This window comes from Microcaecilia unicolor, chromosome 1 (genome assembly GCF_901765095.1).
Source record: "Microcaecilia unicolor chromosome 1, aMicUni1.1, whole genome shotgun sequence".
NCBI lineage: Eukaryota > Metazoa > Chordata > Amphibia > Gymnophiona > Siphonopidae > Microcaecilia > Microcaecilia unicolor.
In genome coordinates this window covers 503,478,321-503,491,496 of record NC_044031.1, presented here as the reverse complement: position 1 = coordinate 503,491,496, position 13,176 = coordinate 503,478,321, and the positions used below count along the sequence as shown (strand labels likewise).

The 13,176-nt window shown below is 41.8% G+C and overlaps 1 protein-coding gene across 1 annotated transcript in view; it reads right to left on the bottom strand.

The window, feature by feature from the left end:
* Positions 1 to 13,176, bottom strand: part of NKAIN3 (sodium/potassium transporting ATPase interacting 3) — an 829,211-nt gene that overhangs the window by 292,480 nt on the left and 523,555 nt on the right. The gene's annotated exons all lie outside the window — the stretch shown is intronic.

Sequence of the window (13,176 nt, the reverse complement as noted above, 5' to 3'; positions counted from 1 at the left end):
GCGGCGGCGTTGCTTCAGCTGGTGGGGGTTGGGGACCCCCACCAGCCAAGATGTACAGTGGTGGAAGTGGGTGGGGAGTGGCAGGACAGCGAGGCAGTGGAGGGGGGCAGTGAGGCAGCAGAGGGGGGCCTCCCCACCTTGGGCTCTGGCCCCCTCCCACCTTGAGGTCTAGCTACACCCCTGATCATGGGTCCAATATTCAGCAGGCGGGCGGCAGCCCACATATCTGCAGCGCCTGGTGCTAATTCTGGATATTCAATGCCGTGCCAATTCCAGTGGCCGGCAGTGAATATCCAATTTCATTTTTGGCCACCGGAACTTAACCGGTTAAGCTGATATTCAGCACTAACTGGTTAAGTTCCTAGTGGTTAAAGATAGGACTGCTAAAGCATCCACCCCTGGTTTACCAATCCCGTTAAAACATGCAAAATTGTTTAACTTGATGATTTCTCTTGCTCTTCATTTAATTGTTCTGCATTGGAAAAACAATTCACGTTTCCTTTCATGAGTGGTGAAATTTACTTTGTTCATATAGGTGCTATGAGGAAATAGCAGCCATAAAGACTGGACATATTTTATCTTTTCATACGACATGGTCACTATTAGACAACTTTGTTAATTGATACATCTATATAATTCTACATGGATATTTTTTCTTTTTTATAAGTATGCACATTTGCTGTTTTATTTCATTTTCGATAATCTACTGGTTTGTAAGTTTTATTTTATTGATTTTGGTTGATTCTTTTTACTTTTTTAAATATGTTTGGCAATTTGCCATTTGTATTGCTTTGTACTTATTCATTTATCTTGTAAACATATATATTACTTATTGTATGTTTTTGAAAATTTTGTAAATAAAGATTTTAAAAAAAAAAAGATAGAACTGCTATTTACGTGGTCCTATTTAACCACTTAACCCAGTGCTGAATATCGGTGCTAATCGGCTATATCGCACGTATAGCCGGTTAGCCGCTATGAACTAGCTGCGAATATTCAGCAGAGATAATCAGCTATATCTCATTGAATATTAGCGGTTAGCTAACTAAATGGTATTTAACTGGCCATGAATGGCTCCTGGCTAGTTAACTAGCGCTAAAGTTTGGGGAGCATCTCTAATTGAAACAAAACATTCATTAACTCCAAACAATAAAACCTTCTTCAGCTGAAAAAGACTCATAAACCCAGTGGTGTGCTGGAGCAGGCTCTCACAGGCTCGCAAGAGCTGGTTGTTAAGTTTTTAAGAATTTTGGAGCCGGTTGTTAAAGTAGGGCCCTCCATGGGCCCCCTGCTGAATTCTCTTTTACTTTGCTGGTAGGGATGCTGAGCCCTGTCAGCCAAGTAAATAGACTGCTGCTGCTCCCCACTCCTTGTTTCCAGCTCTGAGCAGCAGGCTGGGACTTCTCCAGCATGTGTGAGAAGTTTCATCATGCTGCTCAGAGCAAGACGTTGGGAGTGGTGGCAGTCCATTTATTGGCTGCCAGCAAAGGTATGCCTAGCGTGCCTGCAATAAGGGAGGGAGGGAGGAGAGAGAGGCAAGTGTTGCTCCCCCCCCCCCGGCCACCCCTGGCCCTTCCAACTGCGGAGCTGGCTACGTCCTGAGAAAGAGCCTGTTGTTACAAATTTACCAGCACACCCCTGCATAAACCTCATGTGTTAACTCGGGAAAATTTCATGAGCATAGGAGCCAACTTTTCAAAATAATTGGGGGTATTCAACTCAGCATACAGTTTATAAGGAACTACCTAGTTTTAGGCATCAGGAACACATATAAATCACCTCTTATAGAATATCAGTTAGCAGAAAGGTATGCACCCACTTCTGATGGAGAAGCATTCAGATATACACATAAATTATAATAGTCTATAATTTAGCATGTGCTGACATCTAGGTGTGAGCATTTACACAAGCCATAGGGCAAGTGTGACTACGCCTTAAATGTAGATGTATTTTTTACCACTTGTACTAGTATTACAAAATACAGCAATACGTCTACTCTGTCATATTCGCCGTTTTGACCGTTTTTCCTCCCTGTTAAAAAGGTCACCACTGGCTCCCAGTTGAACAGAGAATTCAGTTTAAACTTCTCATGCTCACCTTCAAAGCCTTTCGGATGGACCTCCCTGGTTATTTTTAGTCGCTTACCATAACCTGCTCCCCTGCCCTTACCCTGCACTCAATAAACAACCATCGGTTAGTACTTCCTGGCTTGAAAAAGGCCAATATGGAATCCACGTCAGTGTGCCATTTTGCTGCTCCTTCACACTGGAACTCACTGCCAAAAGACATTCGTGATGCACTATCCTTTGAAAAATTTAAAACACTTCTAAAAACTTGACTTTCTATGTTGGCTTTTGGTCCTAATTAAATAGGGTTTTCATCCTTCTTTTTTTCAGGAATACCCCTCTTACCCTCTTTCTGTTCCTCTCTCCCCCCCCCCCCACCCCCTGATGCTTATATTTAGATAGTTCCTATATCTGACATATTCATATGCATGGTGTCTCTAACCTTTTCTTTATAAACATAGTTCCTGTCCATCTCTCTGATTTTATTTTTGTGTTAACTGCTTTGATCTGCTTAGTTAGCAAAGATGGTATAGCAAATACCAATAAACTAAAACTAAACTAAACCATTCTGTAAAGGAAAGTAGGCACCTACTTTTCTTTATAGAATAGGCTTGAAATAGGTGCCTGCTCACCCTCTTATGTTAGACACCCTGTTATACAATTGCCCTCGTGATTGGGAAGAATCTGGGGATAGGGCATCACTATAGCAATACCTCCTTATTCACGACTCCCTGCACAACCACATAGATTTCACATTCCAATAGCTAGCCCTGAGCTGAGTCAGGAGTTGATCCACAGAGCAGTACTAGGAGCAAGAAATTAAGCCAGGGTATAGCAGCTAAGCCTAGAGGGAAACCAACCCAAGAGGCAGTGTACCTCTTGCCCCAATCCAAACTCCACCCATGTCTCCTCTAATTTCTTCTTGCTGCTTCCTTGCTAATTCTTTGGGCTGATATAGCATAATGAGCCTTTGTGGACTATCCCCATTGTCTCCCATGGGATGTAATGGGGGATGATTGTTTTATTTTTGTGAAAAAGGAAAATGATGTTCCTCTTGTTCCCTCTTTCATTTTGAGACTTGACTATAGGTCTCTTTCGAAAAAAAAGCCTGATGGTCAAATTTTTTTATAACCAAAAATCATTCTAGCAGCTATGTTCTGCCAAAGTTGAATTCTATTTCTAATCTTATAGGTAATTCCCATATACAAAACATTTCAATAGTCCACCTGAGACATCAACATTGCCTGAATCAGCAGTCTGTCAGGCTTTCAAGGCAGGAACTAGGCTCGTGAGCCCTTGGGCCACTGCCAAGGAGCAGCAGCAGCAGGCAAAACCACCCCACACAGGGATAAGACAGAACTCTGACAGGGACAGCTAGACTTCACCTGCACTTGACCACCGTTCCTCAGGAGTTGAGCCCCTGGGTGCAGGTGGCCGGCAGGACTTACCGGGCAGGAACTTGATACCCACTAGGCAGAAAGTGGACAGGCCAATAGGGTCAGGAACTGAAAGCTGCAGAGCAGCTACTAAAACAGGGTCCAAATACTGGCAAACAAGACAAGACTGAAAGCTGCCAGGCAGCCACTAAACAAGAAACACAGACAACCAAGAACTAGACAGAGAAATACAAACAAGAAACAAGACTGGGAACAAGCAATACAGTACAAGATAAACTACACAAAGACTATACTAGAAACAGGCAAGAATCTCAGACAATAAACTGGACTAGGCAGAAGTGCACAGCGCACACCAGCATACCAGGGACCTTAGGCAATGCAAATGCAAACACAGAAGTTTCCAAATGGCTAATAAGCCTAGCAGCAGCTGAGACTCAGCTGCAGCAATCACAAGGCAGCCACAGGTGCTGTGCAGGCACAAACAAGAAAGACAAGTCTGGCAGCCTGGAAGATCTGGTCCGGACTGAGCTGAAGCCTGGAATGGGTAGGGACAGCAAGATAGTCTATGGCAGCCACCGGTTCTGGCCACCAGAGGGTGAGGGGAGCCCAAACACACAGGCAGAAAGCATACTGAAGCACAGAGAGGCTTAACACACACAGGTGCAGTGAAGTGGAAAAATCAGAGCCATGCTGGAAGCAGCCAGCACACAAAGACAGAGACAGAGCTAACTTGGAAAGATCAGACAGAAGCCAGCTTAGAAGCTGACCACCAGAAATAAGGTAAGCCTGAGAGGGGTCACGACCACAGACGTGACACAGTCAAAAATGCTCTGGGTAAAAAAAGGATCTTACAGATCTTAATTGGTGAAATGTAAAAAATTTTTTTTACAATATTAATTTGTTTTTCCATTGTCAATTGAGAGTCCAAGATAATTCCCAATGCCTTAGCTGAAGTTACATAATCAATCTGTTCATCTGATTTTAGCCTTAGGTAACTAGGAACCTCTGACAAAGAATTACTAGTTTTTTCATTATTGAGTTTTAATAATTTATTAGTTACCCAAGCCGGAACTTTCTCAATACATTCCAATATCAGAATATTGGAGGCCTCAATATTCAAATACAATGGAACTAACATAAAAATGCCATCAGTGTAGGCAAATAGAAAATATTTAGAAGATCCCAATAAAGACCCCAATGTGCTCATAAATATATTAAACAGAATTGGCGACAATGGAGAGCCCTGAGGAACTCCGTAAACTGAATTCCAACAACTAGAAAAAGTATTGTTCTTTCTAACAGTATTCCTGAAGGAACCCATAATCCACTCATATACTTTTCCAGACATGCCCAATTCTGATAACCTATTCAATTGCAAAGAATGATCGACTATATTACAAGCTCCTGAAATGTCAAATTGTAGTAATACTTATGATATTTTCTGACTTACCAATAATTTCACTTTTGAAACTAAAGCTAAGAGTAATGATTCAGTGCTATGCTTGGCTCTGAAACCGTGTTGCAAATGATGCAAACAATGAAAAGACTTCATTAAAAACACAACCTGAGATGCAACCAAAGATTCCATTAATTTAGTAAACCAAGGTATACTTGCTACTGGGCAAAAGTTTGATACCATAGTAAGATCAGAGTCCTTTGATTTTGTTATGGGAATTAGAATAATTTTACCCAATTCCAATGGAAAGTTACCTTCTTCAAATAATTTATTCAATAATGCTGTTAGCCATCTGATAATCTCTAGAGTAATATCATTCAGTAAATATGCTGTATATTTATCTAATACACATGAGTAACTTGCCATAGATTTCAATTTCATACAAACTTCCTGCTCTTGTATAACATGGAAGAATGACTATAGCTGATCAACAGGAACATCATCCACTTTCGGGCTCATTTTCGAAAGAGGACGTCCATCTTTCGACATAAATCAGAAGATGGACATTATTCTCGCAGAGATGTCCAAATCGGTATAATCGAAACCCGATTTTGAACGTCTTCAACTGCAGTCCGTCGCAAGGACGTCCAAATTTCAAGGGGGCTTGTTGGAGGCATACCGAAGGTGAAACTTGGGCGTGCTTAACACTTGGACGTCTTTGACCCATAATCGAAAAAAACAAGGACGTCCCTGATGAACACTTGGACGTTTTTACCCGGACATGTTTTTCTTACAAATAAGGCACAAAAAGGTGCCTGAAATGACCAGATGACCACCGGAGAGAATCGGGGATGACCTCCCCTTACTCCCCCAGTGGTCACTAACCCCTCCCACCCTCAAAAAACATGTTGAAAAATATGTCATGCCAGCCTCTATGCCAGCCTCAGATGTCATACTCAGGTCCATGACAGCACATGCAGTTCCCAGGAGCAGTTTTAGTGGGTACTGCAGTGCACTTCAGACAGGCGGACCCAGGCCCATACCCCCCCCCCCCCACCTGTTACATTTGTGGAGGAAACAGCAAGCTCTCCAAAATCCACCACAAACCCACTGTACCCATATATAGGTGCCCCTCTTCATCCTTAAGGGCTATGGTAGTGGTGTACAGTTGTGGGTAGTAGGTTTTGGGGGGGGGTTGGGGGGGCTCAGTACACAAGGTAAGGGAGCTATGTTCCTGGGAGCATTTTATGAAGTCCATTGCAGTGCCCCCTAGGGTGCCCGGTTGGTGTCCTGGCATGTCAGGGGGACCAGTGCGCTACAAATGCTGGCTCCTCCCACACCCAAATGCCTTGCATTTTGGATGTTTTTGACATGGACATCTTTGATTTCGAAAATTGCCGAAAGTCAGAAATGTCCATGTCTAGGGACATCCAAATTTAAGGATTTGGACGTCTCTGATGGTATTTTCGAAACGAAAGATGGACATCCATCTTGTTTCAAAAATATGGATTTCCCCGCCCCTGGATTTTGCCGTTTTGCAAGGACGTCCAAATCACAACTTCGACGTTTCTTTTGAAAATGCCTCTCCACGTCACTAATATTAATTAGACAGTTGTGAATAAGATCCAATAACTCTGATAAAGGTCCTAATCTTCATGACTTTTTCCACAAAATATCTCCCTAAGTCTTCAGTCAATGGTTGTTGAAGCTCTGAAATGGCAGATACAGCTGATGATTGAGTAAGGGTTTTTTTTTAATGTTATAAAGCTCCTTCTGATTTAACTTATCTCTCCCTATTAAATTTACATAATATGATATTTTAGCTTCTGATACCGCATCTTTATAATCCATGATCTTAAGGCACCAAGAAATTCTAATCCTAGTATTCTGAGTCTTCTTGCATATTATCTGGTGCTACACAATACACCTGATATCACTTTGGTTAAAAAGAAGCAGGTGAGGATCATAGATATGGCAATACTAGGAGACAGTTGGAAAAGATTATGAAATATCAGGACTTGAATATTGAAGCTGAGCTACTCTGGTGAAAACCTACAGTTGTGGTCCCTGTAATAAATGGTGTCCTTGGAGCAATATTGAAAGACTTGGAACAACATCTGCTCACACTGGACATTGATTAAAATTACCATCTGTCAACTCCAGAAGGATGCGCTGCATGGAACTGCCCGCATCCTGTGTCAATATAGGTTCTTGGAAGGACTCAAGAGTGTCACACTCAGCCAAGAGCATCTGGTGGGCTGTGTGAAACCATGATGATAATATTTATACTTATAATGATATTAATAATAATATAATTCAATATCTTTCATGTTTAGGGTCTGCTTAGTACAATAATTACTCCTGCTGGGGTAATTTAGAAATGGGTTTGGCAATGACTGAAAAATCAAAACATAGAACAAATTCCATGGCATTTTCTCTCAGCCAAGTTTTCAAGTTATTGATCTTTCCTATGTATGAAATAGCCCTGGTAATTTCATATTAACAGTACAGTATTCATCATTTTTCATTGCCACTTCAGCTTCTTTCAGTTCTGATGAAGTTCTAGCATTTTCCATTTTCGCTCTTGAAAAGTTAAGAGGAAAGATAAAATGTTATTTATCAAGAAGGTACCAGTCCTATTTTGTGATAAATGGAAAAAAATAGCCATCAAAGATGAATGTGGAACTAACTCTGAGAGCCTGATTTACAACAGAAAAAAAACCAATCATAGAAGTTTGAGGTCAGTTCTTACTAACATGGGTGTTTCAGTGCTTGACTGCAAAGCTATGTCTAGGGGCAGCTTCTCCAACGTTAAGTAGTGGTGTGCAGCCAAAATATCTTTATTTTGTTTATTTTCACATATCATTTACAGCAAGTTTCATTTCGTTATTTTTTTCATTTCAACTGCAATATCATAAATCAAGTGCATTCTTTGTAAAGAAAGCACACTATTATATTTAATTCCTCTTTATTGACAATAAAACAACAGCATACAAACGTCTTTGGGCTAACAGCAAACCTCTACACAATATAAGCACCTGATCAACAAACAAACCCATGGTTCAAGGAAACGTTGAAAGATACCCCCTCCATCACCCTCCCACCCCCTCCCCCAGGAAGCCCTGCACCATGCTGATACAAATTTTGCCAAATAACCTAAAATAAAAGAATTGTAGTGTTTGAACGTTCAGTAACTGACTTCTGGCTTGGGAAGTAAATGTCTGCCAAAAGGGTTCCCAAATTTGACAAAAGTGGGTATCCTTAGCATTGGAGAAATCCTGGACTTGAAGCCGATCCATTCTCATTTAATAAAGCATGTAGGAGCGCCAACATTGCCATGAAGGTGCAGAAGATGACATCCAAGAAAACAAGATCATTTTAAGGGCCAACAGAATTGTTGTTCATAATATTCCTTACAGCCCTTCGGAGCAGATCCATCAAAAATATAATCATCAAACAAAAGCTTGGGTGACCGCTGAACTGTGAGAGACCACAAGGGATGGAACCCAGTCAGCATCCCAACCTAAAACCTCTACACCACTGAGCAGGACCAATGGCCTAGGGTAACTCCAGGCAGGCCAAATTTCAGACATGTCCCATCAGTGTCCAACCCAGCCTGAGCAGCCCACTGAGGAGAGAAATACAAATGAAAATCAAACTTGTAAAGAAGTTCGCAATGAGGGATGTTAAATATATGCTTTGAGATGGCACGAATAAATGTCTGAAGATGGGATGCCAATAACTGAAGCTGCAGCTCTCCATTCCAAGCAGCCACCAATGCAATATAGTTTGCATTGGCAATAGTATCTTTTGAGTATCAAAGATGGAAAATTAAAGGGATAAGTTGCTGGGACCCCAACATAAAAGCTTCAGAAAGTGTCTCCTGAACATCCTCTGTGAGATTTTTCCAAGCCAGGGTCTGAACATAATGCCATAGCTGAAGATAGGCAAAAATTAAAAGTCTTGTTGTGTAAGCTTGTACGATCTTTGTAACTCCTCAATGATCTTCATATGCCCTTCCTCAGTCACCATTTGCAGCAGATACTGTACTTTATCCCTTTAGGGGCCCATTGATCAAATACATCATACTCTTGCATGGTGGAAAATAGGCGTTATTACAAACTGATAAGAAGGGCATTTCATGAGGTAAAAAATGATAACGCTTGCGAACCCATCTCCAGACTGCCTGTCCCAACTTCAAGACCGGGTTGTTGCTAAGTCCCCAGGAGAAACCCACTTTTGCCATGAAGCAAATAACTAAAATGTATATTTGGAATAAGGAGAGTTTCTATTTCAGTTATGGAAAAATCTTGGGTGCTATGTTCAAATGACGAATGTTCAATAAACCCATACCCCTATGTAAGATAGGAATTTGCAGTCAAGCCATCGATAATCGTGGTCACTTTCCTTTCCATAGGTAAATCTGCAAAACCCACTTTAAAGTTTTTTTTCAACCCTATGATACAAAAGAGGGGCAACATCTGAAAAACATAAAACCATTTTGACATTAGGATCATGTTGTACAAAGCTATGCGCACCCAGAGAGTCAGGGGATATGACCTTCAGAATTGCAACTTTACTCCAGTAGCCTCTATTAACAGTGTTACATTTAGAGAATAAAGGGAGGACAAATCATACAGAATAAAGATACCAAGATACTTTAATACCCAAGCTTCCCATTGGAGTGCATACTGATGGAAGCAACAGTAGAGCTTTGGACTTGGTGAGATTGAGTGTGAACCCTGAGACAATGCCATATTCCCCATTCAATTGTAATAAGTTAGAGAGGGCTTGCTGTGGGTCTGTAAATATAACCATTACGTTTTCTGTAAATGCTAGAGCTTTAATCTGGCTACCATGTAGCACCACCTCTGGGATCCATGGAGTAGTATTAATATGACAGAGTAAAGGTTCTAGAGAGACTCTACAAACTAAAAAGAGAAATCAAGGGTTTTAAACTGCTCTGCAAATATTGTGATTTTGACTATGTGTGACCTGATTGTTTTCAAACTGCTTTATTGATATCTGCAAATCTGGAAAACTAGATTTCGGATTTCAAAACTGCCAGATAGTATTAAAACTCTCTTTCCTTGACTGTAATTGTACTGAACTCTTTCCCATCCCCCATCCTCATCCCACCTGGCTTTCTGCAGACAATCTAAAACGATTAGGAGGGGCTAGTTTCTGTTCAGAGCTGGGCAACTTCAAGGGCCTCACTTGTCTCCTGCCTCAAGGAAACTCACTCAGATAAGACTTTTGTGCTGGCTTTCTTCCAGGAATTTCCTACTCTAAAACTGTGCTTTTGGACATTTCTGGTGCATTTTGTAACCTTGTCTTCCCCTTATCCTAACCAGCTGTGTAGATAAGTGGCTTAATACAATTCTAGAGATAGGTTTTACAACAAACACAATCCACACGTTTTACATTTTAACCCACCCACCCCAAGACTTCCACTTCCTAAATAGCTTTCCTACAAACACTATTTATCACAAATTAACTCCACCCAAATACAAATCTCTCTGCCTGTGTGGCTTAAGAGTAAAGTAAATCTTGCATACTCTTAACCCCATCATAGCATACCTATTCATATCAAATACATCAGCATGACTCTTATTCTCTGTAATAATTGTGGTGCTTTAGTTTCAAGGCCAATCATCTGGACACTAAAAGCTTGTCCTATATGTCATCAGCTCGCTAGTTTAAAAAAGGAGCTTAGTAAACTAAAGGAGGAATTAGATACACTTAAAGCAGCTTCAAAGACTCCACAAAATCATACTGCTCAGAATCAAACCAAATTCACACCACTGCCTCAAAGGATAAAACCACCTAAAATAGATGGTTCACAGTAGGCTCAGGCAGAGTTCGTTATGTGACACACAAGCATCCGCCCTCACAAGTGATGCCCCTACAGAATTCTTTTGCACCATTACAGCACTGTGATATTCCTGAAAATAGAATGGATGCAGAAGAAAAAGGAATGAAGGTGGAACAAAAAGATAGGAAGGTACCCAAAGGGTTAAGACACCCCCAAATCACTAAAACACATACCAGGAAATGTAGATGGAATGCAATGACCGCAAATGCTCACAGTCTAAGCAATAAAGTTCATGACCTTCAAGTCCTGATGGTGGAGGCAGACTTAGACATTGTTGCAATCACGGAGACGTGGCTAAATGGTTCCCATGAATGGGATGCAAACATACCAGGCTATAATCTATTTAGGAAGGATAGAGAGGGTCGTAAAGGTGGAGGAGTAGCTCTGTATGTGAGAAATGATATCACGGCGACTGAAATGACAGGGACCTGGGGAAAAGAAGAAGCGATATGGATCACCTTAAAAAGAGATGATAGAACCTCAGTCCATGTGGGTGTTGTCTACAGACCCTCGACACAACTGGAAGAACTAGATAGGGATCTGATCGCGGATATTCAAAAGTTAGGAAAGAAGAGGGAGGTGCTGTTGCTGGGAGATTTCAATCTGCCGGATGTAGATTGGAAGGTTCCGTCGGTGAAATCGGAGAGAAGTAGACAGTTCGTGGATGCTTTCCAAAGTGTTTTGCTCAGACAAATGGTGACGGAACCCACGAGGGAGGGAGCGACGCTGGATCTGGTGCTCACAAATGGGGATAGAGTGTCAAATGTCCGAGTGGGTGCCCACCTGGGCGGCAGTGACCATCAAACGGTTTGGTTTGATATGACTGCTGTAGTGGAGGGCAGCCACTCAAAACTCAAAGTCCTGGATTTCAAGCGTGCTGACTTTACTAAAATGGGGGAATACCTGAGGAAGGAGCTGATGGGCTGGGAGGAAGTACAAGAAGTGGAAGGACAGTGGTCCAGGCTGAAAGAAGCTATAAATAGGGCTACAAACCTTTATGTGAGGAAAGCAAATAAAAGCAAGAGAAAAAGGAAACCGATATGGTTCTCCAAGCAAGTGGCTGAGAAAATAAAGGCTAAAGAGTTGGCGTTCCAGAAATACACAAAAACTCAAGAACAGGAACACGGGAATGAATACCGGAGGAAACTGAAAGAAGCCAAGAGAGAGATACGTCTGGCGAAAGCGCAAGCGGAAGAACAAATGGCTAGAAATGTAAGGAGGGGTGACAAAAATTTCTTCAGGTATATTAGTGAAAGGAGAATGACTAAAAAGGGAATTGTGAGACTAAAAGATACTGCGAACCGCTATGTAGATAGTGATGAAGGAAAAGCAAATTTGCTAAATAGATACTTTTGTTCTGTTTTCACAGAAGAAAATCCTGGAGCAGGACCGCGATGGACTGGAAAACGTACAAATGATAGTGGAGTGGATACAGCATCATTTACAGAAGAGAGTGTGTATGAACAACTTGTAAAGCTAAAGGTGGACAAAGCCATGGGACTGGACGGGATCCACCCCAGGATATTAAGGGAGCTCAGAGAGGTCCTGGCGGGTCCTCTTAAAGATTTGTTTAATAAATCCTTGGAGACGGGAGATGTTCCGAGGAATTGGAGAATGGCGGAGGTGGTCCCTCTTCACAAAAGTGGTGATAGGGAAGTAGCTGGAAACTACAGGCCGGTAAGCCTCACTTCGGTTATTGGAAAAGTAATGGAAGCGATGCTGAAGGAAAGGATAGTGAATTTCCTGGAAGCCAATAAGTTGCAAGATCCGAGACAACATGGTTTTACCAAAGGGAAATCGTGCCAAACGAATCTCATTGAGTTTTTTGATTGGGTGACAGGAGAATTGAATCAGGGACGAGCTATGGATGTAATCTACTTAGATTTCAGCAAAGCTTTTGACACAGTTCCCCGCAGGAGGCTTTTAAATAAACTGGATGGGCTGAAGATAGGACCTAAAGTGGTGAACTGGATTAGGAACTGGTTGATGGACAGACGCCAGAGGGTGGTGGTGAATGGAGTTAGCTCGGAGGAGGGAAAGGTGAGTAGTGGAGTGCCTCAAGGATCTGTGCTGGGGCCGATTCTGTTCAATATATTTGTGAGTGACCTTGCCGAAGGGTTAGAAGGTAAAGTTTGTCTATTTGCGGATGATACTAAGATCTGTAAGAGTGGACAACCCGGAGGGAGTGGAAAACATGAAAAAGGATTTGAAGAAGCTAGAACAATGGTCTAAGGTCTGGCAATTAAAATTCAATGCGAAGAAATGCAAAGTGATGCACTTAGGGAATAGAAATCCACGGGAGACATATGTGTTAGGTGGCGAGAGTCTGATAGGTTCAGACGGGGAGAGGGACCTTGGGGTGATAGTATCTGAGGATTTGAAGGTGATGAAACAGTGTGACAAGGCGGTGGCTGTATCTAGAAGGTTGTTGGGCTGTATAGA